This window comes from Eumetopias jubatus, unplaced genomic scaffold (genome assembly GCF_037043125.1).
Source record: "Eumetopias jubatus isolate StellerSeaLion01/CBP00866 unplaced genomic scaffold, mEumJub1_p1.0 scaffold_1, whole genome shotgun sequence".
NCBI lineage: Eukaryota > Metazoa > Chordata > Mammalia > Carnivora > Otariidae > Eumetopias > Eumetopias jubatus.
This window is the reverse complement of record NW_028274807.1, coordinates 131,764,068-131,787,672: the sequence shown is the minus strand read 5'-3', so window position 1 is coordinate 131,787,672 and position 23,605 is coordinate 131,764,068. Positions and strand designations below refer to the sequence as shown.

General features: G+C 37.8%; 1 protein-coding gene across 6 annotated transcripts in view; it reads left to right on the top strand.

Moving 5' to 3' along the window:
* Nucleotides 1-2,931: 2,931 nt before the first annotated feature.
* Nucleotides 2,932-23,605, top strand: part of TBC1D5 (TBC1 domain family member 5) — a 570,230-nt gene continuing 549,556 nt past the window's right edge. For 4 of the 6 annotated variants that reach the window (XM_028099038.2, XM_028099036.2, XM_088026316.1 and 1 more), the window contains exon 1: nt 2,932-3,082. The gene's annotated coding sequence lies outside the window, so the exon portion shown is untranslated. Of the gene's footprint in view, nt 3,083-3,447; nt 3,541-23,605 lie in introns of those variants that run through there. The other 2 variants (XM_028099039.2, XM_028099037.2) reach the window with 2 other exon arrangements.

Sequence of the window (23,605 nt, the reverse complement as noted above, 5' to 3'; positions counted from 1 at the left end):
CACAGCTGAGGCTGAAAGTCAACTGTGCTCCTTACAGCAGGAGATCTGAGCAGGTATTTCCCTGGATGCTACACCAGGTACTTACTAAGGGAGGAGATGATTCCTAATGCCAGCTCCATACACAGCCCATGCTTACCATACCTTCTCACTGCCACGTTGAAGAATGTACATCTTGTGTGCTCACTTCAGCAGCACATATACTAAAATTGGAACAGAATGTACATCTTGTTATTATGTTAGTCTAGGTCCCTATGGCAATTTCAGGATCTGAATGTGGGCCTATTTACCTAGGTGTGTTGAGTGTAGTAGAAGAGAAAAGAGCCAGGAGAGGGGATGTGGATGTTGCCCTGGCCAAAAGGGTCCAGGCTGAGTGTCCCCAGTGGCAGAGGCCTAGGGGAAGGCTTCTACCTTTCCTAGAGAACATCTGCATTTGTGTGTGTGTGTGTGTGTGTTTGTGCACGCACGTGTGCACGCATGCACTTCACTTTCTGTCATGTTCTGAGACAGAGAATGCACATAGATGACAAGGCAGAGAACCAGGCTGCCGCAAAATCAAGTGTCTTAATTGCTATTTTTCTAAGAATGCTGATGTTGATTCAAATTTAATGTTTCTACCTTAAAATATTAATTGTATTATAAGTAGCATAACTCAAAATGAATTTCCATACAATGTTTATGTTTTATGGAGTTATTAATCATCAGCTTCATTACTTTAGTTTCTTTTTCCTAGATTAGATTGCAGGCCAGTCTCAGCCCTGTCAGGGTACTCTGCAGCAACTGGGGACTAACAGACCCCTCAGGTTTTCTTTTGTAGATTAAGGATGTGAGACGCTAGAGAGAAGCTGAATCCCTAGAGCTACTGTTGTGGCCTCAAGGATGGGGTCATTCTGTGGTTCTCCAAAAGGCCAGCTGGGCCTCCCAGCCTGAAACCACCCAACACAGGTGATGGTAGATGACTGGGCTAGTTTTCCACGTCTCTTCACTCCCTGACAATAAACCTCTAAGATAATCTGGGTACATGTATGACTCTTCCTTGCAACATGGAAAAACCTGACTAATTCTCAGTACTCAGTAGTTCAAGAGAGAGATGAGGAGGATCTGAGGTGAGATGTGGGTGGAGCTATACAGAAGAAAGCCCATTACTTGGTGACTGAATGCTGTAGGATACAGAGGAGTCAGGCAAAGCTCCCAGGTTTTCTGTTTGGAGCCTTGGGGGTTGAATGCACTACCAACAGAAGATAGAGGACATAGAAGAAGAGGCAGGTTTGGAGGAGATTTGCAAAACTCAGTTTGAGCAGGTTGGGTTTGGGGTGCCTGTGGGGACACTTGGGACACATCTCTAGCAGACAGCTGGATACATAGGTCTATTCTGGTTATTTATTGCTACCTAACAAACTACCACAAAACTGAGTGGTTTAAACAACACTTTTATTTATTTGCCCACAATTCTACAATTTGGGCCTGGTGGAGAATAGCTCATCTCTGTTCCATGTGGCATCAGCTGGGGCAACCTGATGGGGCTGGAGAATCCACTTCCAAGATGGCTCATTCACACATGTGGTAGATTGTGTTGTGTTCAATGGGAGCACAGCTGGGGCTATTAGCCCAGGTCCTCAATTTTCCTCTATTTGGCCTCTTGAAATGGCTAGGTTAGGCTTCTGACAGCATGGTAGTCTTGGAGTAGTTAGATTTCTTACATTATGCTTCCTCCAAAGGGCAAAAACAGAAGCTGTTGTCAAAAACACAACTGAATGAACAAGGAAATAGATTTTATGCAGACTACTGCAATGGAAAGATTACCCAGATTTGAAGATCACAGTGTTTCTGCAGGGCTTTGCCTTGTACTTTTACAGGGAGGAGTAGACAGGTTATCAGTGGGATGACTTAGAGTTGTGAGATAGGGAAAATGAAGGAACCCCATGAAAGATGGCTTTTTTGCTGCCTCTTTTCTTACTAGGACCTACACCACCACCCTACACGCCTTATTGTACAGATAATGTACGTCTTCTTTTTTACTAGGTGAAGCATTTGCCACTCTAAATAGCATTCCCATTCAAAGCTTTCATATTTGAGAAACAAACACCAGCATTCCCTGTGCTAGGCTAAAGGGAATCTTAAATCATAAGCAGAGGTGGAAGACAGAGTTTAGGCATTGCCTGGGTTCTGATAGTCATCAGAATTTTACTGAGCTACCACAATGCTGAAGACACATACTGTCCTAGATTTTATGAGCAGAGATAAAATCCGAGCCTAGCACTGCGGATTTGTTAAAAAAAAAAACAAAAACAAAAACTTATATAGGTTATAACAAAGTGGATCTCCACAAAATGTTAAATGACTTCCCCAAAGCAGAGTGTTTCAGAGTAAGTGACTGGCTGGGTCCTGAAGCATGAATAGGAGTCTACTCAGCTGTGGAAAAACGTCCAAAGTAAGGCCATTTAAACGCAACTAGGAAATGTAAATTCTGAGGCAGGAGGACCAGCCTATTAGGAGTTTCTCAGAGGCTGACACCTCTCTTACTCTCAGTCTCACCCTGGTAAGGTGGTGGTGGGTGTGAGTGGTGAAGTCCAGGTGGCAGGTTCCTAAGGCTACAGCTGCGTGCTGCTGGGGGCATGAGAGAGAGGATAAAGAGAAAGTTTGGGAGGGGGTGGAAAGAGCCCTCCCGCGCATGCGCCCTGGTCGTCAGCCCTTTCAGCAGAGGGTCTGCGACTCACTCCCCACGTCGCGCCTCGCATGGCCCCACAGACTGGGCCCCGAGAGCGAGCGCGTTGCGCGCCCGCGCAGCCTCCTGGCCGGGCGGGCGCCTGCGCACGAGCGTCCTGGACGTTCGAGCTGCGGGGTTATTAGAGGTGGAGCGCGGGGAGGGCGCGCGGCGGGAGGCGGCCGCCGTTACGGCGCGAGCGTGGTCACGTGGTCGCTGGTCACCGCCGCCGCCACCCCCTCCCGCCCTGTTCTCTTTCTGGTCGGGCCGGGCCCGGCCGGTTCCACGAGCGCCTGGCAGAGACTGAGGGAGAGAGAGAGAAAGAGGAGGGGAGGAGGAGGATTCAGGGAATAGGAGCTGGGGAGCCCTTCTGCGCCACAGGTAAAACATGATGATGATTATAATCGTAAAAAAGCCGAGCTCCCTGAGCGCCTCCGCCTCCCTCCAGTGCAGCCCCACATGCAGTCGCTCCCGCCCCGGCCTCCCCCTCTGCGTCTCAGGACCACTCCCGCCTCCCCCAGCGCCGCTGCTGCAGCTGCCGCCGCCTCACGGGAGGGCCTGAGGGTGCTGCTGCTGCTGCTGCTGCTGCTGCTGCTGCTGCTGCTGCTGTCGCCGCGAACGGGTAGTCGCACTGCCCCCGTTTGTGCGCTTCCCGGATCGCGTGAGGGCTGGGTGGCGGGAGGGAGGTTCCTCTAGCTCCAGGGCGGGTGGGGCGAGAGGGCTGCTTCCCCCAGTCCGCCTGCCTTCCTTGCCTCGGGAGGTTGGGGTCTAGGCTGCAAGGACAACTGCTGCAAGAGGGCAGAACCTGGTGGTTGGACTGTGGCTCAACTTCCTACTTGGTAAATTTCTCTGTTCATATCAGCCCTGGGCAGCACGCTTCCTTCGGAGGCCGGAAGCGAAATGGGCCCGGAATCCCCAAACCTTTTAAAATGCAGCCTTTAGAGTAGAGAAGCCTTTCAGCTTTGAGAGTAGAAACGTGGTCCTGTTTTAGTACGACCTGTAAGAACATGCAAGTTGAGGCCTTTAAGGATGAGAAAAACTTTGTGAAAGTTGATTCCCCCTTCCTGCTTTTCCTGGAAAAACGAACACAAACCTAAACAATTTTTGGATTCTACAAATGACCTAGAGTTTGTTCAATACCAGCCATTAACTAGTTTTAGTTTCAGGAATATGATTTAAAGTTCACATCCTAAAGATTTTTTTCCTGAATAATAGTTTTCGGGAATGTTCTATTCATCAACTCCGAATTGGACTAAATCCCGAAATTGTAGCGTACAGGTTGCACAGCCTTGGGCCTGATTGCGTGGAGATTTCTAGAACCAGTCATTACTTGTACTCTTTGTACAACAAAATATAGTACAGGGAAACTATATTATTAGTGTGCTGTTGCACAAAATACTTAAAGCAGGAAGTAGTAAATGTAGGCATTGTTGAAAATAAACCTTTGAACACTTAAATTCATTTATATGTTGGTCATTTCTCTTAATGAGCTTTTCTGATTACACATCTTGGAAGTTTCATACTATATCGCTAAATTCAAATGTAAACTTGAGCATTTAATATTTTTACAACAATCTGCAATAGAGTCAAAGCAGTAGTTCTCAAACTTTAATGTGCATAGGAATCCCTTGGGGCTCTGGTTTAAAAATGCAAATTCTGATTTAGTAGATCTGTGATGCATTTTGATATTCTGCATTTCTTAAAAGCTCCTAGGTGCTGCTGGACAAGGAACTTTGATTCTTGAGTAGCAGGGATGTGGATAATGTGTGTGCTAAGAAATAAAATGATGTGTCAGTGAATAAGAGCCTTAATTCATCCTGAGTGTAGAGGTGGTTTGAGAGAAGGGGGAAAAGGCAGGATGAACTGAGAAAGTTCCCCTTCGGGCGATACTTTATGAAGAATGAACAGGTTATGTAGGGGTAGGAGGGAAGGGGATAGTAGTACTGGGGTGAGTTGCCCCAACCTGGAGGAGTGCAGGTACCAGGTGTGCATGCTGTGGTGCATACATCACCTGGCCTGTGAATTTTCCATGGAAGCTTGGTGTATTTCTAGCTGAAGGACTCAGCTATGGGTAGTTGGGTTTTATCAACTTCTAGACTATGAATGCTGTGTCTCTGAATCCATTGCTGGGATGAAATTCTCTTTTATTGGTGACAGTATTGAGTGTTTGCTTTTTCTCTCAGATGCAGCCTCAGTTGAGCAATGCGTTCCTGAGCCTTGGAAGCAAACTTGTAAAGAATTTAGGGTCCTCACCTGCTGAGGTTATCCTAAATGGATTTAGATTTTTTCCTAATCTAATTAAGAAAATGTAAATTGAAAAGTTGAAAAGTGTCATACTTAACCTCATACTTTATGTCTATAAAAATGGTTGTACCTAACTTTTTAAAAACTTTATTGAAGTGTAACATCAATTACTTTTAGCACTGTAATTGTTATAGTCTTCATTCTATTCCTTACTTTATCATTTTTTTTCTTCATGTACTTAAATAATATGTATGACAGTGCTTTTGAAGCACGAAGTGCCAGACACTGTTCTGAGCACTTTATGTATCTTAACTCATGTGATACTCACAACAATCTTTAAGGAAACTGAAGCAGAGAGGGTAAAAGTCCTTTGCTAACACAGAGCTGGCACTCTGGCTGGCTGACTCTACAGTCCATGCTTTAACAATCTTCTGAATGTAGCTTTTATGGAAGAAAATAAATTAATGATACATTTTAAAATCCCCTTTCCCTAGTATTGTTGAAAATTACGAGCTTTTCTTTCATTTTAAAATCCAAACTTGTCATCTTTTAAAAAAATTTCCCCCATCGTATAATGAAAACTTGCCTAAATGCTTGTAATCTTTTCTGAATAAGATACTGAAATTTGCAAAGCTCTATTTTGTTTGCACGTGTTGGCCAGACCATTCTCATTCAAGTCTGTAAGTCACTGTTAAATATGAAAGTAGTGTCTGCTTCCTTTTGACCCTGCAAGTTTTCGTTCTTCATCTTTTTGCCTATGCCTCTCTTCCACCTTCCATCCCCTTTCCCCCTTTACGCATACGTAGTAGATTTATCCTGTATTTGTTATCCTGACGTTTAGGATTTTTTGGGGGGGATTGATGGGTCACTGACTTTTTATTTGGCAGGAAGGGCGATAACAATCTAAGCATGAGTCATTGTTATATTTTAACACTGGAAAAGTAGTAAGGACAACTTAAGTGTTGTTTTGTCTCTGACCGCTTTTATAGCAGCACCAGTCTGAGGAGTGGTGCTTATACACTTGGTCTAAGACCGTTCTCTTAACGTGGACAGATGATTAGAATGGCAATAATGTTACAGTGTGTGTAGTGGAACTTGAGAAGTGAGATTTTATGGCTGTGGGCAGTTGTGGGAGGGGAAGTGAGAGGAGAGGGCCTGTGGGCTGATTCCAGTAGCATTAATTCTTCAATAACTGGGATAATAATTTGGGAAGTAAGTCAGTATAACAACAAATCCCTGTTGTAAACGTTTTCTCAAAGTTCATACTCTGTTGTGATGTCTGTTGTAATGTTATGCTGGTCAGTTACTTAGCTTCATAGTGCCTCACTTTTCTCAACTTTAAAGTGAGGATAATAGTAATAAGTACCTCAGAAAATTGTTTTGAGGACTAAATGAGTATATTTGTGTGTGTATATATGTATAAGTATAGTATATATACATATATAATGCTTGGTGTCTGACACAATGCTTGTTAGGTACTATATTTTACTGTGTAAGTGTTAGATACTATGTTTTACTATGGATAATCTACAGTGTGGCTGATCATAGCCACATAATCAAGACTGACTGTATTTGAATGAACTTAATGGGAATTGTACATTTATTTGTATGAAGTTGTATTGGCCAGCAAAACAAAGTTTGTACTTTTTGGATTAAATACAAAATTGGTATAGTAATGCTCTTATCCCTTTGGGGAATTAAATATGAATAAATATGGTTTGGCTGCTCAGATCTTTCAAAACAAGGAAGTAAGGCTGTAGAAATAATAAAAGATGTTTTTGGTGGTGGTATGAAAGGATTGGTTTAAAATTTTCTAGTGTAGTGTTGTGAAGCCTAGAACAAGGTAACCTTATTTCTGAAGATTTTTCTGACTGTAACTTTGCCTCCCTCAGCAGACTCTTTGCTCCTTGAAATAATCCATCTGTCCTTGCACACTCCAGACCTGATCTCCAGCCCCTTATCTAAAACCGTGGTGGTGTATGTGTCTCAGAAGTAAAATTTTTGGAATTTAGAAAATTAATATGGTGCATATGCTATATATCATGAAACCTCCTGTGTTTAGGAACAGTCATCCCGTAGTTGTACACATTAATTTTCCCAGCAAATTTATACATGTTCACACTAAGGAGAATAAAAAAGACCATAAAAAGCCTCACATTAGTTTAGGCTGTGTTTTGTTGACAGCTAAGAAAACAATTTTAGTTTTCAGAGTTTTTTTGATTTTTGGAATTGGACATGAGGGGTTGGGATCTCTCTCTGTATATATATTTTATAATTTATCATAGTACCTGTCTCTTTGAATAGAAAAAGAACTGGAGTATAGGATTTTTGTGTTAACATTTTCTATTTTTAGCACCTGTCATGGGACCTGGCATGCAGTAGATGCTCATTAAATGTCCACTAGTTTGGATGAAAAACATCTAAAGATAATGTCATTCAGTCATTGTTTTGTGCTACATGTGGTGTCTCTGACTCCATGAAAATATTTACTAATTGCAGATTTATTATTTTTCTTAACTCAGTTGCCTAGGGAAGGTGATTATTGGATTACTTTTTTGAGACAAAATAGACTTAAGAGATTTGAAATAGGCATTATAGATGATTGCAAATTTTTATAAATTTGTGTTGATAAGAATGCTTATATTTACTTTTTTATGGGTCATGAAGTCTACATTTAGAAGAATGGTTTAGTTTTTAAAAATGATTGGATTTAATTTTGTATGATAACTTATGACAGACTAGTTGTGGTATATCTAAAGAAAATGTTGCTGTGCATGAATATCTTAGGTTGGATAATTACAGTATGATAGCTTAGCCTGCCATTAGAATTTTTTTTTTTTATTTTCTATTACAAAAGGTAATGCCTATTGTGAAAATGTTATAAAAACAAATGATCAAAAATAATGGTCTGCACTATTGGGAATTTCTTCACTTCTCTTAGGGGGTTATATTGTCTTGAGAGAGGCTGAAAAAAAGTCAGATTTGTACTGCAAGTACTAGTTTAGAAAACCAAGTTGCAAATGTTGGTTAGCAACGAAGTTTTCTTACTGTTACTAAACATCTAAGTAAGATAAAAAGGTTGAACTAAAAGCAATTTGGGTCTCTACTTCTAAATAATGGATCTTCAGAATAATTAATCAGTGAGAAGTAAGCCCCCATTTCTCATATAACCATCTTGGGGGAGATGAGATGCACCTGCCTTTTGATGGAGTTGGAGTGGTCTAGCACTGCAAGAAGACTGAGCCTAAGTTACAGGTCCTGGCTGTAGATGGGTGTATTCTGTTTGCTGGTAATTAGTGGGGATCAGAATTGACCCCTTTAGGTTTCCCAGAATATGTACCTTTGGAGGTATTCCAGTAGCTACCTTGTAGGAATCCAAGAAGAATTACTAACATTACATCTCTTGCCACCCTGGGGTGAGATGGTGGGTTGATTGCCCTGGATCCTTGGTGGGGGTTGGGAAAGAAGGTGGAGTTGATAGGAGATGGCTACATGGTATCACTGTTTCTCTGTCTACTGCATTGATTAAACTAGACTTCTTTTTCTTCATGAAGTCCAGGAGTCTTGTAGTAAGAATGCTCATTTTGATAGTTAGATATGTATGGCATAGGGAGGCTTGGGATAAATTGTCTCCCCTCTCCAATATTCGTTACTCTTAATAGTTTAGGAGTTAATTTTAACCTTTTTACCTGTGTTGTGTGTGTGTATTTGTATTGTAGATATATATGGATAAACATGTATGTGTAGATACAGCTGTTTTTTAAACTAAAAGTGGATTTATGCTATTTTGTTACTTGTGTTTGTTTTTCATTTAATATTTTATATTACTAATGATGTTACTCTCCCACACACTTTTTAGTGGCTCCATGACTGTTTCATTGTATGAAGGTACTATTAGTAGTCCTCCATTCTTGGACACCTAGATTCCTTTCAATCCTTATATGACAAGCAGTACTACACTGAACATTACTGTAGCTAATATTCCTTTGTGCCTATGCATTATTTACTTAGGAAAAATTGTTGTGAGTGGAATTATTAGTAGGTTAAAAGATATGCCCATGTTTAATAGTTTTGAAACACAAGACCAAATTGTACCACTTTACCCTTAACTACAAAGCTGAGAGGCCCCGTACTTGCTGTTATTGGGCATTATCATCTTTTCTTTATTTTATTTGGGCATACTTAACTTTACACCTCCTCCTCTTCTGCCTTCTTATAGACTTTAACATTTCTGTAGTTAAATCTTGTTCTTCCTTTATGAGTCTTGTAGGCTTTTCCTACCTCTTGTTTATATAGCTATTAATTTATATCTTAAACTATTTTTATAGTTTCAGTTTAAAATTATGAGTTTACATTATTCCAGAACATGTTTAGTTGTGTAGTGTGAAGCAGAGGGTACTAAATTTTTAAGCTTTTGATTAGTTTTCTCAGTACTACTGAATGATTTATTCTTTCTCTATGGATATCAGAAATTTTATCATTTTGTCTTCTATTCAGTCCCACTGTGTTTTATTTTTTATTGGTGGGAATGAGATTTTTCTCCGTGTGTGTGTGTGTGTGTGTGTGTGTGTGTGTGTGTGTGTGTGTGTGTATTTTTTCTACCTCACTATTGCTGGTCAATAGAAGAGCCATTGATTGTGTGTGTGTGTGTGTGTGTGTATTTTGTAATTAGTCACTTTCTGAATCTATTACAACTGGTTTTCAGTTGATTCTCTTAGACTTTCCAAGTAGATAAGCGTACCATCTGAAACAAGCTATTTTTGTAGAGTTTTTTTCTTTTTCATGATTAATTTTTATTTATGGAAGCTGTGTTGGAATGATTTTCTTAATTTCATTGACTTGAAATATGTTTTGATATGGTGTCACTATGAAATAATCTACCCAGTTCTCAGAAGGATTTAAACATATTTGGAAAACCACTTCAAGTGATCACTTTTATGGACTGAATGTGTCGCCCCAAAATTTGTACATTGAAACCCTGCTCCCTCACTCTCCCATGAGATGGTATTAGGTGGTGAGACTTTTGGGAAGTAATTACGATTAGACGATTAAATGAGGTGATGAGGGTGGAGCCCTCATGAATGGGATTAGTGCTGTTATGAGAGTCAAGAGAGAGTTTGCTTCCTCTCTCTGGCATGTGAAGATACAATGACAGGTCAGCAGTCTGCAATCTGATCAAGGGCCTTCAACCAGAACTTGACCTTGCTGGCACCCTGACCTCAGAGTTTAGCCCCCAGAACTGTGAGAAGTCAATTTCTGTTGTTTATAAGCCTTCCAGTATATGGCACTTTGTTATAGCAGCCGGAACTGATAATCTCTAAGGACGCTTCTGGCTTAGAAGTTTTGTGATTCTCCTTTTATGTAAAAATACTCGTGGTAATACACAATGCTCTGGTACTTTAAGTTAAAGTACCTGCAGCTTCCTTTATAATTGTGGCTGTCTAGCTCCACTGCCCAAGTAATTATTCTGAGGTTTTACATTTTCATCTCCTTAGAGCTTGAAGATTTCTTTCTATGTGATTTGGCAGAAATTAAAAGGGAATACTGATAGACTACAGAGATCAAACTGTGCAACATTGGGTTTATTTGCAGTATCAGGTATCATGATTTTCTTTCTCTGGTCAGGTCATATAATTTTTCTACTTTTTATGGTGAGTTTTCTTTTCAAGCTGTGGTCTTGCTATGGTCTACTTAAAGTTCTCCGAGCTAAATTATGTAATTGTCAGAGCTGAGTGTAATGGAAGCCATTGGGAAATGATAGACCAGGAAGCAGTGAAGACAGGACAGAGTAGGAAAGGTAGGGATGGGGAAGTGCCTGTATGTGTCTCTTTTTTCTCTGCCTCCCCTTCTACTCTTTGGTTATCCTTTTGTACTTCTTTGCCCTTTTAATGATTTTATGGCTTCCTATTTATTCTCCAGATACACTTCATTTTCTCTTTCAGAGAATAGCTCCAGTACCTCCTTTCTACTTGGATCAGGAGTACAGATGCTTTCCCCCAAGGCTGCAAAGTAGTCTTGATCGGTACCCCTAATTTCCTTCCTCTTTTTGTCACTAAAACTACCTGCATAATGCCCTCACCAGTGGCCATCACGCATCCTGCCTTGCAAAGGGTGTGGCAAAACATTGATTAACTTGAGTTTCCTCATAATGTAAAACCACTGTTTTGGAAGCATTGACAAAATGAGAGTGAGAGACTTTATAAAGACAAATTGTGAGAGAATTGTAGAGTAATATCTGAGTGGCTGAGGAGATAGTGAGAGATTAATGTTATAAAGAGAAAAAAAAGGTCCTGAAGAGTCTGTAGTCTTAGATCTCCAATCCTGATTTCTTCTGTGAGCTTTAGACCTGTGTATCTGATTGCTTGTTGGATCACCCACAGACAGCTCATGTTCATAATGTCTGCAACTGAATTTACCATCTTCTCTTACAAAACCTATTCCCCTTCCCAAGTGAATTATCTCAGTGGATGACTCCACCTTCTTTCTGGTTGTTGAAGCCAGAACCCTGAAGGCCCCTTTTATTCCCAAAATCCTCATGTAACCGCATCAGTCTCAGTGGATTTTAAGTCTTGAATCCATTGTCTCTTTATGCCCAATACTCCTACTCTGGTATATCATTTCTAGATCATCATCTCTTGCCTTTGTCTCTGTAGGGTTTTCTGACTGGTGTCCCTGGAGCCAGGTGATCTTTCTAAGCTGTCAGCTAGCTGATTCTCTTACTCTATAGCTTAAAACCTTTCAGTACTTTTCCATCATTTATTGCTCAGTCTTGTGTCTCCTTCTGCCTCCCCTATGATTTCATTATAAAGTACTGAAATCTTTTGAGTTTTTGGAACTATTTAGGATTTTGCTTGCCTGAAGCCTGGAATAGTCTGTCTCTTGATTTTACTAATTCTTGTGAGTTCTTAGTTGAAATGTCACTGCTCTAGGGAGCTTCTTACACCACTAAGTCTGTGTTGTCCCTTCCTATTTGGCCAGATACCCTCCCTGTACTACAAAATAACATTTATTATGTATTATAAGTGTCTTTTTACCTAACAATCTCTGTCCCACTTTTGACTGCTCTGTGAATGCCAAAACCATGTATGCCATCTTTACTCATACTCCTGAAGCTGTGACTATTAAAAGTAGGTGTCCTGTACAATGTAGTGTTTTAAGTGCTGAATATATAGCAGTAAATAAGAGACTGTTCCAGTTATTAATTGCTGTGTGATAAACCACTCCAAAACTTAGTACCTTAAGACAACAGTAATATTTATTTACTCATGATTTTATAATTTGTATAGGATTCGGTAGGATTAGTTTATCTCTGTTTCATTTGGTGTAGGCTCACTGGAGGTTAGAGTTTCTACTTCCAGCATGGCTCACTCAACGTGGCTGGCAGTTGATGCTGGCTGCTGTCTGGGAGCTAAACTAGGGCTGTTGATCAGAGCACTTGCATGAGGCTTCTCCATGTGGCCTGGGTATGAGTGGTGGGTTCTGAGCATGAATGTCTCAAGAACAAGCATTCTGAGAGGTAGGAAGTGGAGACAGAGAATCTGATGAACATTACTTCTGCTATATGTTATTGGTAAAACTGCTGTCTTTTATTGGTTAGACAGCCCAGATTCAATGGAAGGAGAATTAAACCCCATCTCCTGATGAAGAAAGTAACAAAGAATTTGTGACTATGTTTCATCTATTATACAGACCTAAAAAACAAACAAAAAAATCAAACTACAAAAATTGCTGGGTGAGGGACGCCTGGGTGGCTCAGGTGGTTAAGCGTCTGCCTTTGGCTCAGGTCATGATCTCGGCGTCCTGGGATTGAGTCCCACGTCGGGCTCCTGGCTTAGCAGGGAGCCTGCTTCTACCTCTGCCTTTCCTCCTCCCCCTGCTTGTGCTCTCTCACTTGCTTGCTCTCTCTCTGACAAATAAATAAATAAAATCTTTTAAAAAAATTGTTGGATGAGTTAAATCCTATCTTTGCTTTTAACCTCTCAAGAATCATGATAGTATATCACTAATTAAAGAAAAATCCGGGGTGCCTGGGTGGCTTAGTTGTTAAGCGTCTGCCTTCGGCTCAGGTCATGATCCCGGGTCCTGGGATCAAGCCCAGCGTCGGGCTCCCTGCTCCGAGGGAAGCCTGCTTCTCCCTCTCCTACTCCCTCTGCTTGTGTTCCCTCTCTCACTGTGTCTCTCTCTGTCAAATAAATAAATAAAATCTTTTAAAAAAAAAAAAGAAAAACGAAGACAGTGAAGTTTTAAAAAGTAACTTCTATTCCTACCCTTTTTAATAACTATATATTTTCTTTGTTATATAGTTCCAGAATTTTTTAGTTTTAATTGTGCATGTAAATTAATTTTAATCAGTTTTGTGTTGTTTTTAATTTTTGTTTTTTGTAAGTTTTCATGCAGTGATGTTATTACTCAAGTATATTACTAGAAATGGGGTTATTGTGCATGTGTGTGTTTAAGAAATGGGGTTATTGTATAAAGGGAAAATGCATGATTTAGATTTTGATTCTTATTGCCAAACAGCCTAATAGATAGTGTTAATTTATACCCTAACTTTAGTGCAGGGTGTAAATTATATTTGCCCATAACTTGCTACCAGAAAGTATTATAAATCATTGCTTTTGGTTAACATCTTGGCACAGATTGGTTGCTTTTATCTTATTATTTAATGGCTTTTTGGGTTTTTGTTGTGTTGATTTTCAAGAGCTTTTTGCATATTATAGATTTTAACTCTTTGCCTATTATATATATATATATAGCAGATATTTTCAATTTTGTCTTTTAATTTTGCTTATACATCTTTAAAATTCTTACGAAGAATTACTAAATTTGTATGTAGTTCCATTATTTGTTTTTTGTTTACTATTCTATTTCATGGCAGAAACAAGATTAAACTCAGGTCCTTATTTGTCATCTTTTTACCATTTTGGCTAATCTTCCAGTAGCTTCATTACACGTGTTGCTGGCAGAGAAAAAAAAATCAAGACTAATGAATTCCATAGCAGTTATACAGATGTCTATTTAGGGAATGAATTTCAGAATCTTATCCATCTCTTAATGGTCTTATAATGGAATTGATCAGTTTTGGGATTTGGCAAAATTCTGTCCTAGATTATACCAGTGAATCAAGCTTAATAAAGAGTAATTGTTACATCAGTGTTACACTTACCCACAAAATAAAACTTTTAGTGATTGAAATATAAAAATATGAAACCTATTAAAATTCAAAACAAGGTAATATGGTCAGCTATATTATATGTAGAAAGTAATTCCCTGATAAGAAATGCTAGAATTTTTTTTTTTTTTTCCTTAGGAACAGAGATGATAGTGAGAAATTACCAGGTTAAAATCTACATGAAAGCAGGAATTTTGAGAAGTAAACAGAATATTAAAACTGCTTTTCCTCTGAGGATATTTGCCACATTCTAGGGAACTTTGACTTCAGTTTTGAGGGTCTCACAAAGCACAGGGTGTAGAAATTAAAGCGCATATATGCCCAGGGAGGGGAGTCTAATAGGATATTCCTTCCCTATAAAACTGGACTCCAAAAGAGCTATGGTCATAGAGTATGGTTAAACCAAGATTAAAACACTTCTCATGTTCTTACTCACAGTAGGCTGTAAGAATGTTTGCTTTGGGCTTGAAAAAATACCTGTTCCTAAGAAGTTATAACCATAAGCCTTCCTCCTTGATTTGCAGCTCAAATTCACTGTCGCCTGGTCTGAAAGAACCTTAAGACTGTGAATTTAAAGGTGGTTTTAGGGCGCCTGGGTGGCTCAGTTGGTTAAGCAACTGCCTTCAGCTCAGGTCATGATCCTGGAGTCCCGGGATCGAGTCCCACGTCTGGCTCCCTGCTCAGCGGGGAGTCTGCTTCTCTCTCTGACCCTCTTCCCTCTCGTGCTCTCTCTCTCTCATTCTCTCTCTCAAATAAATAAATAAAATCTTTAAAAAAAAAAAAAGGTGGTTTTAGGTGCCGGGCAGAAGCAAATGAAAGTCCTCTCAGGTTGAATACATTTTTATCTTCTCTCTCTGACCCTCTTCCCTCTCATGCTCTCTCTCTCCCATTCTCTCTCTCAAATAAATAAATAAAATCTTTTTAAAAAAAAAAAGGTGGTTTTAGGTGCCGGGCAGAAGCAAATGAAAGTCCTCTCAGGTTGAATACATTTTTATCTTCGGTCCTAGGAAATTCCCATAAACAATTTTCCAAAGAATTATCTCACAATAAAATATAGCCAAGCAAACAAGGAAACAAGGTACCATGAGTAAGAAGCAGCAGAAACAATTGACAGAAATGAACCCACAAAAGCTTCAGATTTTGGAATTATCAGACAAAGATGATAAAACAACTGTTTATTATGTTTACAAAAAGGTGGAAAATATCTGCAGGCAACAGGAAACTTGTGAGATTTGAAAAAGACCTGAACAAAACTTACAGAAATAAAAAATACAGTAATTACAATGAAAAACTCAGTAGAGGGATGCCTGGATGGCTGAGTCAGTTAAGTGTCCAATTCTTGATTTTGGCCCAAGTCATGATCAGGGTTGTGAGATTGTGGCCCATGTTGGGTTCTGTGCTCAGTGTGGAGTCTGCTTGTCCCTCTTGCTCTGCTCCCCCCCCCCCAACCCCACTGCTTGTGTGCGTTTTCTCTCTTTCTCAATCTCAAATAGATAAGTAAAATCTTAAAAAAAAAAAACCACAAAACTCAGTAGATGTGGTTAGTAGTAGATTAAATACAACTAAAGAGAACCAATGAACTGGACATAAATTGTTGAGAATGTAGAACAGAAAGACAAGGAAATGGGTAAAAAGAAAGATTACAATATACAGGACATAGATTGAGAAAATCTAACAGTTTCATTAGTTTTCTAATTGTGGAAGGGAGAAATAATAGGAAAGGAAGCAGTGATTGAAGAGAGAATGGCTGAGCATTTTTCAGAGCTGAGAAAAACACCAGTCCACGAATTTAAGAAGTTCTGAGAATTTTAAATACACATCTAGACACATCATAGTAACATGGAGAACACCAGAAACAGAATATTTTAGTAGTTGGCAGAAAACAAAAGATGGATTACCCTTAAAGTAGCTGTAGCAGTTACACCAACAGCTGACTGCTCAGGAGCAGAAATGGAAGCCAGAAAACAGTGGGATAATATCTCATTGTGCTGGGAAAAAGTTGCCAACATAGTATTCTATAACTAATGAAAATAACTTTCAAGAAGAAGGGTGGAATAATGACATTTTCAGATGGAAATAGTCTCTGTGAAGAAAATGTATAGATCTATTTTTCTGGTTGATCCTAGTATTTAAAATGAAGACTTAACTAAGCAATTTTGAGCTTCACTTAGTTCTGTTCGTAGAATGTTATGTTTACACTTGGTAAACAGAGCTACTGTTTGGCAATACTTTTACCAATATATTCCAACTTTTGGATCTTTGATCTATTTAGAATCTTCAGTATTGTTGGAAGAAGTCTTTTGTGGTAATTAATGCATGCCTTTAATCTTGCTGAACCAGTGATGCAATTCTTAATATTCATATTTGAAATGATATAAGTCAAACCAAGAAGAATTGGGAGAAAATTGTGTCTTGATATTTGCAAAAATAATTGATGTAAATAACTTTATTCTTCTCTCCCAGTCCTAAATACAAATTTCTGGAGGAAAAAAAAGAGTGGGAGTTTTTTTTTTTTTAAACCCGTGAACAAGGTTAGCATAAATGCGAGTCTACAGTGGTGGGAAGAGCAAACAGACCTTAAAAGTTAGTTAGATGGACTTGGATTAGAATCTGGTTTTGCCATTTAGTAATTCAGTCGTGATGATGTGACTTAAACCTTCTGATACTTAGTTTTCTCATTTGTAAAACAGGGATACTTTGCAAGTGTATAGTGAGGAATAGAGTAGTGTTTCTAAGTACAGTTCTGGGGCTCTTACTGAGTTCTCAACTAATTGTTACTAATGAGTAACACAGATGAGTGAATTGAATCTGGCAAGGAATTTGAAATTGTTTACTGTACAAGTTCTATAAAAGAGTTAATTATACTTTTAGTGTTGGAGAGTCATGGACACTGATGATAATATTTTTTTGAAGTTCAGAAATTGTCAGAATGTGGCTTCACTTACTGATTTGGTGATTAATTTTGCACCAGATCAGTTGTGTATGCTGCCTACAAATTAGGCAGCTTCACATTCTTCATGGCAGGTAAGAGGGCAAGATGAAATCAGTGACTTTCTTTAGAAAATTAAAAAGATTGCTACTCATACACACAGTATATATTTATATCTGAGTGTGTGTGTGTATATATGTGTGTGTGTATATATATATATATATATATATGTGTGTGTGTGTGTATATATATATATATTTCTGTCTCCTGAGGTTGAAGTTCTTGATGGTAATTTATGGTAAACCTGAATATTTTAGTAATTCAGTCCATAAAATGTTTACAAAGAATGTGCTTAAAACTTTATACTGTACTTTTCAGAAGTTAAATAAATTCATTGGCCTCCAGTAATTAAGAGTAAGAGCCATCAGATCACTCTAATTATTGCTATTTGAATTGAGAATCTGACTTCTATAAAATATTTAGACCTAGGTTTTCCTTTCTCTTTTTTTCCCTCTTTTTGTTGTTTGTAGTCAAGATGTGATATAGAATCTTTTATGATGTGGGATCACTTGTACACCTTGCAAATCATTTTCTTATTTTTTACTCTTTATTCAACATTTAGACATTTCCCCTCATTGAGTAGTGATAATTACATAGAGCATATTAGCTGACTGCATTTTTAAACCATCCTTACAGCAAACTTTAAAAATTATATAATGAAGACAATTCGGGAGTTTTTATTTTTGGAACTTGACATTTTTAGAATGTTGATTATAGTAGTATGTTATATTTGTAGCTTTTGAGTTTATTCAAGTTAAAAAGACAATGACTAAAACCAAATTAGGCATTTCTTGTCTTTCAAGAAGTTCTAGGATCGCCACTCAAATACTTTGAAAATGATTTGGGTAAAGATAGTGACACAACTTTAAATAGAAGCACAAATGCTTCCTATTAAACATGTAAGTGTTTTAATTTTCTTGATTTATATTAGACACTCATGTGATGCAGAAATTGAGTAGCAGCAAATTTTTATGCAGTTAGATCATGTGATATGGTATTCCTCCAGTGCTGCTTTTGATCTTGGAGGTAATCCCTTGTAATCACAAACTTTAAAGAACCTTAAGATTATACTTTCTAAGCTGATATATTTTGCATTAGTGAAAATACATAGGATTAGAGAAGATACTGTATGAAACTCATGTAGATATTTTTTTTCTTGTTTACATTTGACTTTGTATTTCATATTTTGAGCTTTGGTTGTTTATATTCTACAGGCTGATAATTTCTTTTTAACTAGTGGTTGTACTATGTGAAAAATTATAGGTTAAATTTGAATGAGCCCCTGTTTTGTCTTTCATCTCTTCCAGTCTTTTATATTTTGAAAATGAGTGTTATTTCATGATATCAGACTCTCTCTGAATCAAAGTCATTCCTCATAGGAATAGAAATTGTTACTATAGTTTTTAAGCCAGGATTTATTCATATGTCTTTTCAGTGCTCTAGTTTGACTTTTTTGCAGAACTGAAGAGGTTTGTAGGTACAATCATATCTTCACATTTTACACTATTGTTCTTACACTGATAGGTTAAAGAAAAGTAATCTAGGTTTTTTTTTTTTAAGTTCATCTAGTAGTCCGTTAAAAAATAACACTAGACAAATGTAGACTTTTCTAGTTAGTAATAATTGCTTATATAAAATAAATAATGATGGTATCAGATTTCACTAGGTTGCTTTTGTGGTGTTTTGCTGAGAAAACATTCCATTTATGAGATACTAAATAATATTCTGTGTTTTTAGTGGAAAACCATAGTCTCTCTGTAGAATTGCTCAGAAAGCTTTCATTTGAAACATTGTGGTATTTTTGGTCTTGAATCATAATTATCTTTTATTAAACAGTTACACATGAAATTATTCAGAAATAATTGCAGTATTGAGAGGATCAATGAAAAGTTTGGTGAAAACAAGTATTTTTATAATTAGGTAAATTATATTAATAAAATTTCAAAGTTTGATGATAATGAGGAATTCTTGTTAATATTGTTAGCTGTGATGATGACATTGTGGTTATATAAGAAAGAATCTGTTTTTTATATTTTCTAAGTAAGTAGGGTTTTATGACAGGAGGTTTGGGACAGGTAAATCATTATAGCAAAATCTGATAATTTGTTGAGTCTGGGTCATGTGTCTATAGGGGTTAGTGATTTTATCTTCACTTCTTTTGTATATGTTTATAAAATCTTATTTAAAAAATTAGAGTTTTACCAGGGGTTGGGGGAGGGGGAGCAGGGATTTATTGTTTAATTGGTACAGAGCTTCTATTTGGGGTGATGCAAAAGTTCTGAAAGTGGATAATGGTGATGGTGGTATCATTGTGAATGTACTTAATGCCACCAGATTTTACAATTAAAAATGGCTAAAATGGTAAATTTCATGTTATGTATATTTTACTGTAATGATAAAATATAAGTATGTTGTAAAAATAATTCCCAAGAATCATACTTTAGGGAAAACTTTTGGAGGCTGTAGTACCTTCTATCTTTATTTTTCTTTTCTCACTGACTTTTTTCTCCTTCAGTTTGGAAAGAAACAGGAAGGAAAAATGCTCTTGTCATGTCAGTACTTTCTTAATGGGGTTGGGTTCTATCTAGAGTGGCGTTCTAATAGCATGTTGGTGATTTGTGAGATCAGTTTAGTGGGTTGCTTCTAGCATTAAAACAAATTAGAAAATATCAGGTGCATTGTATATAGTGAGTGTAAATGTCGTTATTAAATTTTTCTTTCAGTTGTATAACATGTATACATGTACTGAGTTGTGATGTAAACTGTATTCTCTCAGTGGAATAGGTATTTTTTAGAAAGGAATAATATCAACGTAGAGGATATAGGTGACTGCATAGTAACTAGGAAGCAAATGTCAAAGTTTGCACAAAGGGGCTAGGATAATAACTCGGATTTCACAAAATTTTCAGACATTAATCAGACAACTAGGAGGAAAATTAATCAAGATGATCTCACAAGGCTATTCTATCAGCATATGATGATAAGTAATGTACAAAATGAGGGGAATAGGTTGGCTGGTAGCTTGGGGAGGCTGATCTCATTTTTGAGCCTTTGTATCAGTGAGAAATTAATTGGTAATTATGAACTTTTCTAGGTAGGTTTTGATTTGTTATTTGCAGATCTTGACACATAGTTGATACTCTTTTTAGTTATACAAGTATTATGTTAAAAATGTGTGAGAGTTTGATAATATTAAATATGATTTAAAATATTGGCTAGAGATTGTCATGTCATTTTATCCTTTTTTTTTTTTTTTTTAAATAATTCTTTGGTTTGTTTTTAGCTTGAAGTCACCCACAGGGAATATTGTTCCAGAGAAAGCAAGGAAGAATCAGACTCTAGAGCCAGATAAGACTGAATTCAAATTTTACTTCTACTAGTTGCTGGTTAAGTTGCTTGGAAAAATTATGTAACCTTTTTGGGTTTCCATTTCCTCACTGTGACATTGCCTTGTAAGGTTTTAAGTAAAATGAGGTGAGTTATGTAAAATCACTGGTAGTGTGTGGTTGCTCATGAAATGCTTGTTGTTGTTAATGTCAGGATCCTTTTCCTTCACATATCTCCTTCTTCCAAAGTCTGTAATCTTAAATTGATTTTTTTGCTTTAGTTTGGGGATTATTGTCTAATACTTTTCTGTGGCGATCTAGAACAATTTCAATGATTAAGAAATACTCACAAAATGAAACTGAATAATGTTTTCTGTGCTTTAGGAGTCTTTCATTTCCTGAAATGTTTTGTAAATGGTGAATGGTTACTGAATTATTTTATTAGACTAGTTCTACTTAGGGAATTTCATGTAGTAATTATATGAAAGGGGAGTTGAGAGGTCCTGTAAAAATCAGTTGTTAACATTGAACCCCTTACAACTTGTGCTCTTATTATTTATATTTAAAGCAGTTCTTTTCACTTTAACATTTTATGATCTTTTAAACAATTTATGAGATAAGATTAATGGTTAAAGGTATATCTTTTAACTGATTAGTCTAGTTGGATTTGTCTTGAAAAAGGACTGAATTTTGTGGATTTGAATAAGTCACTGACAGGAGGTCTTTAACATTTTTTTCCCTCCGAACAGATGTCTTGGCCTGCAGTGACTCCAACTCCCATAATCCTTCCAATTTTCTCCTCTACCAAATAAGTTTTTAAAAAGTGACATTTTTATTATAAGTGATTGACTTAATTCAGGCAAACATTGCAGCTGAGGGAAGACTTCATTCCAGTGAGGAACACTTTGATGTGAATAAAATGTTACATTCTTTATTTTTACGTTATGAATTTAATGCATGTTTCCCTTTTGCCCAACACCCCACCCTATATTCAGAATAATAATTTTGTGTAATAAATTTTCTTCAGGATTAAGGTTTTTATGTTCTAGTATGCTGAGGTATTGCACTATTTGATACATTTTATTTTAAGTGACATTTAAAAACAGAATCAGTCAGGATTAATCCAGAAAATAGTAACCATAGTGTGTCTTTCAACATAGGAAAATTAATTCAGGAACTGGTTGTACAGGTAATGCTGAGAAGCCTATTCAGACTGTGAGACAAACCAGATATTAATAATACCCAGAGCCTCCCTGATGCCAGCAGGGCTCCGGGGGAGATGAGAAAAGCTGGTGTTGTCAGAGTTCAGAAGCCAAAGCTGTGTGTGGGAGCTAGAGCCATAGCTGGGGCTTCATGATAGGAGCTGGTACATCAGAGGGTGGGACTGTCTGGAGGGAATTGGAATTATGGAAGAGACAAAACTTCTGCCAAGGATGTGTCAGGGAGTGGGGAGAATGGAGGAGAAATACTCTGGCTTCTTCCTCTTTTGCCTTCTATCAGTCGTCACTTCCCACTGGCCAAATCTCCCTGGAAACCAGAGGGAAACCAGTTTGCCTATGATACAGAGTAGTACAGGCTTACCTGGGGCACGGATCTGAAAGCCTTTATTATGTTGCTAGTGTATGATATTCATCAACACCCCAGTGCTCCTGGGTAGTACTAGGTATTAAGAAGATCTAGATAAACAACAACAAAAACCAACCAACAAAAAAACCTAACAAAAAAATCCTTTCAGTGTTGTTTTTTTCTTTTCTTTCTTTACTTTTTTTTTTTCCACAATGGAAAGAAAGAATTCCTTGAAAACCAGTATTATGGTTAGTATTTTGGTTCAGTAAAAACATTTACTTAGTGGCACTATTTAGGTAAATAAGCTACAAAGTGGAAAACACTTGGTTCTTGGTATTGTGGTTCTCATAGTTTACTGGGAGAAACTTTTTTTTTTTAATTTATTTTTAAAAGATTTCATTTTAGAGAGAGCATGCGTGCATGCAAGTGGAGGGGGAGGGGTGGATGGAGAGGGAGAGAGACTGTTGAGTAGACTCCATACTGAGCGTGGAGCCTGAGATGGGGCTCAGTCCCACAACCCTGAGATCATGACCTGAGCTGAAATCAAGAATCAGTTGCTCAACCAACTGAGCCACTCAGGTGCCCCTGGAAGAAACTTTTTGTAAAGGATAATTTTAAAAATTTCAGCAAAATGTTTGATAAGTTAGAGATAGGGGACATGTTTTTTGTAGGAACTCAAAGGAGGAGTTGTTAACCTAGTCTTGTATTTTGGAATGTTCTCAGGAGTTGGGAAACTTGAGTTGAGTCTTCAAAGGACTGGTCAGAACTGGTAAAGGGAGGTGGAAGGGAAGCTGCTGGAAGGAGGAGAAGCTTGAGCAAAGGCTCAAAAGCTTGAAAGAGCTTAAGGCATGTGCAAGAAATTTCAGTCACTGTTGCTAGAGCTTGAAGTTTGGCTCATAAAGTGGGCCTGGGGAGCCAGGGAGAGGCCAGGTTATTTTTATTCTCAAGCTGATAGGGAGCTGTTGGAGGGCTAGTGAAGTGGCTTGGTTAACTTTGTTGTAGCTATACTTTTCCCAGAAGTGTGAAAGATGGGTTCAGGAGGGTGTCATCTAGAGGTGGGAGACTTATTAAGAGAATATTACACTGGTCCAGGCAATATAGGAGTAATGGACATACACTTTTCAAAGGTGGCCTTATGTCTTAGTCATTTACTTCATCTAAGTGCCTCTTGGTACCAAGCTTCTCAATCCATGCTCCACTTTGATAGACCCTTCTTTTGTGTTATTTGAAAATTCAAAGTAAATCATATAACTTTTAAAATAAAAAAATGGACAAAGTGTTGTTTTGTTTTCAAATTACATATTCCTCTTTGGATATTCTGTTATTTGTTCTTTCTGAGAATCCTAGAGTCAGAAAGAGAAATAAATCACAGACTGCTCTCTAGAAGCAGTCATAGGATACACTCACTAATCATGCTCTGGTATGGTTTGGAGTGGTGGAAGGGTGCCTTGTTCTCCTAGAGCCAGGTTATTGTTGTTACTGAAATGTTATGGGATGCAGCAATTTCCTGTAGAAATTTACTTAAAAAAAATTTTCCTGTATTCCCTAATGTAGTTTCTGATATTGAAGAGTGACAGATTTGTAGTGTGACATTTAATTTTAGTAAA